This window comes from Eptesicus fuscus, chromosome 6, assembly GCF_027574615.1.
Source record: "Eptesicus fuscus isolate TK198812 chromosome 6, DD_ASM_mEF_20220401, whole genome shotgun sequence".
In the NCBI taxonomy this organism is placed as follows: Eukaryota; Metazoa; Chordata; class Mammalia; order Chiroptera; family Vespertilionidae; genus Eptesicus; species Eptesicus fuscus.
In genome coordinates this window covers 32,931,349-32,935,033 of record NC_072478.1, presented here as the reverse complement: position 1 = coordinate 32,935,033, position 3,685 = coordinate 32,931,349, and the positions used below count along the sequence as shown (strand labels likewise).

The window sequence follows — 3,685 nt, the reverse complement described above, 5'->3', positions numbered from 1 at the left end:
CTGCCGCGGACCACGGCGGCTCACTCAGCCGCACGCCCGGCCCGGCTACGCCAGGACTCGGCCGGCGAGGTAAGGGCGGCGGTGGTTGCCCGGCCGGGGCAGCCGCAGTCGAGCCCCCGCTGCCCTCTTGGTCCCCTGCTCTGGTCTTGACCTTCCTAACCCCCTCAGTTTCCTAGGCCAAGCTGACGGCGAGATGGGTGGGTAGGGTTGGCCGCGCCGGGGCGAGGTGGGGTTGATGTTTTTTTTCATTGTCTGGAGCTGCAGGGGAGGCGAGGCGCGGGGAAGGGGCGAGGGGAGTCCGGGTAATTAACACGGGGGAGGCACCCCTTCGTCTCCCACTTCCACTCACACCCTCCACCCCCTCCGCTTTGCAGGAAAAAGCCTGGATCCGAAAGGATGGGGGAGAACAAAGAGCCTTTGGAAGACGTCGCCGTTATCTCATTGTCTGTGTGATTGGGGGAGCTGCGTTGGAGAGGATGCTGTGGTCCTTTTCTCCCGGCGCTCCCCCGCCCCCACCCCACCCCTCTCCCCGCTGTCAGTGCGCACGCACCCGCGCCGCTTTTTACTTATTTTTTCCCTGGTTGTTGTTGTGTGTTTTTTTCTCCCATTCCATCTTCTTCCCACCCCCTTTTATTTCTTCCACCTTTCCTTCCTCCTCGCCTTCCTCAGGAGAAAGGCCTCTCTCTCCGTGTTCACAGCGGACCTTGATTTAAATGTCCATACAATTAAGGCACGCGGTGAATGCCAAGAATGGGGCTGGCTGAGCACCGTGGTCGTTGAGGACCCGCCAAGGAAGGAGCCACGGAGCCGAGGCGCCCTCCGCAGAGCCCAGCGCTGCGGATTCAGGCTGGAGGGGTCCCGGGCTCCCGGCGGCAGGAGCCCTTGGCGCGGGGAGGTGTGTGATGTGTGACAGACCGGGGCTTAGAGATGCGAACGGACTCAGGGAGAGAAACCGAAGCTGCCTCTGTGACCACCGCAGATTTGTGCAAGCACCGAAGGGGCGCGGGGCCGGGGGGGGGGGGGGGGGGCGCCCGTGAGCGCATTGCGGAGTGCTTCTGTGTGCATATTTTTCTCTCGGCTTGGGGTGCATTGTACGCGGGTGGACACTTTTCTCCGTGGCTGTGTTTTTGTTCCGGGCTTAGCTTTGGGTTTGCTCTTTTTAAAAATAATCTGGCATCCAGAAGACTGGCCGACTGTGCCGGGGCTTGGACTGCGGATATATTGTGTTCTGCTTGAGGTCTGGGGGGAGGGAGGTGGCCAGTTGGAAGGGAGGAGGGAGATGTTTGTCACCTTTTGCTGTAGAGCTGTGGGCACCTGGCTAGCTTAAGGAAGTCATTGGGGTGTATGGGGAAGAAGGAACGAATTCCTGGTGGGTCCACAGGCTCCATCAGGGCTGAAAGCATGTCCAGGGCTCTCGGGAGCATCTCACTTCCTCCTTGTGGCTGTAATTGCAGTTTTAGGCAGAGATCCAAGAGATGCGATTGAAGGGAGAGGCGCAGTAACCTACATGTACCCAAGGGGAGGGGGGGGGGCATTCCTTTTAAAATCCTAACAGAAGGAAAAACAGAATGTGTACAAGTGAGGCTCTGAGGAAAGACTGTTTTGAAAGAAAGCATCAGGGAATGCAAAGGGTCAACCCTCCTTCATCCTGAAGAACCTGCTTCCCAAATGGGACCTTCCCATCACCAGACCTAGAGCAGCAGCCGGTCCTAGGGACCCCTTCACACAGCCCCATCCCATCCCCTGCTCTGTAGTGACCCCCAAGCTGCGGTGGAGGGCGGCAAGACCTAAACTCATTAATTTTCTGGTGGAGAACATGGAGGAGGGGCAGGTCCCTGCAGAGAAAGGAGGCCAAGAGCTGGATCTTCCTACCCAGGAAGCCTGCTGCTTCGCTTCCTCCCCTCCTGCCCCCCTCCATGCCCTTAGCAGCAGAGGCCTGTCTTTGCAAGGCCAAGGCCATAAGGATGCTTAGGATTTTAGTTTGATTACTTACACAGTAATCAAGGCTGAAGAGGCTCAGTTGTAGCTTACAGGGGAGCTCTTTCCTCTCCAAAGCCTCAGTCTAACCCACTAAATAAATTCTTATTTAAGGATTCCTAGTCTCATTTCCTCCCAAATATTTATTGAGTACCTACTATGTGCCAATCATTGTGTAATTATTATTATTTCTTAGATTCTTCCTTTGCCCTCCTAAGAGGGTGTCTGGTGAGGTTAAGTGTGCCGGACCCCACCTAGACATTTCCAGAACCTTCTCTGGGTCTGCAGAAAGGTGCGGCAAACTGCTCACCCCTGCAGAGAAGGCTGCAGTTCACATCATGCAGACTGGGTGCGGGCTGTTCCTCAAGCCCCAGGAGGCAAGTTTAGCTGGAGGGCAGAAGAGAGAGCAGCTTCACCGGCCCCTGAGCCTTAGCCAGGGTTGTCCTAAGAGGCACTGGCAGCCCTGCCTTCAAAATAGACCTCCCTCCGAACAGTGCCTCCTTGGGCTGTACCTTCCCTGGCCTCTCCCCTCTGTCCTCACTGAGAGGCTGCTCGCCTCGGATGACCAACCGCTGGCCCCTCAGTTGTCCACATTAGTGAGCCTTGTCTCCATAATTGCTTCCCCGTAATTCCATCAGACATGGCTGCACCCTTTGCTGATGTGCCTGCTCAAGTAATGTCCCTTTTAGATGGAAACCTAACACACTTCTCCGTGAGAGCTTAAACCACAGGCACCATGGACAAGACGGCCAGGGTCCTGCTGCCGGTAATCTGCAATGGGAGGGGCGTATTTTTATGACTTATGTAAACTCTTGCTTCAGAAAGCTTTAACGTGTGTGGGGATTGGCCTGTGCTCACCAGGTCTCGTTACACAATGTGTTTTTATGTGGGGCTTTAATGGCCGAAAATGGCAGAGATGAATGTACCACTCTGCCCCCTGTGTAATTCCAAGGCCCCTTTTGTGATTTCCAAATAGAGGTTTTGGAGTGAAGGTCAGTCCTGGCTTCTTCCCTTCTTCTATATTTGGGGCCTATTTGTCTGCGATATTTATGTAAGAGACTTAAAGATCTCTGCTTTTTCAAGGCATTTATTTAACTCTCAACACCATCTTTCCCCTTGCCTATTTGAGCCCCTCTAATTACATCCTATGATTTAAGTGAAGGGGGACATATATAATTTGTTTAATGTAGAACATGTCAGAGGCAGTTTGCTGACAAAATGCTAAGAAGGCCCTACGGGCTCACATACAGTACCATCATTATGGTCCTCTTGAGGATGGGAGCTCATGTTTCTCAAGGTGAATGTACTAGATACTTTAAGATGGATTCAGTAATGTATCAAAGTAAAAAAAAAAGGGGGGGGGAGGTAATATTCTTCTTTCCCTGCCAGAGATGGCCCAGGCCCAGATCTCTGTTTAAGCAGAAAGAAAATTGATCAGAGACAAAGGTAAATTCCTCTATCAATTCTGTCACCAAAGGGGTGTAAAGGGTGGGGACAGTTAACTGTGGATGCATGAGGAACCTTAGCCAGAGAAATGTTTGGGAGAGGGGCAATTTCTCAGCAGGCATATGCTCATATACATACATACAGACAGACATTTTTTTTTTTTTTGCATAACCATATCCCTTGCTAATATTTACAGAAAAGCATTTAAACGCACACACACGCATCCACCCATCGATACTGTCTCCACAGGGAAGTAAATTTT

General features: G+C 52.8%; 1 non-coding gene across 1 annotated transcript; it reads left to right on the top strand.

Moving 5' to 3' along the window:
* The first annotated feature begins 677 nt into the window (after window positions 1–677).
* Window positions 678–758, top strand: MIR124-1 (microRNA mir-124-1). The gene has a single exon (NR_129209.2). It is a non-coding gene; the product is annotated as a microRNA mir-124-1 (primary transcript).
* Window positions 759–3,685: the final 2,927 nt, after the last annotated feature.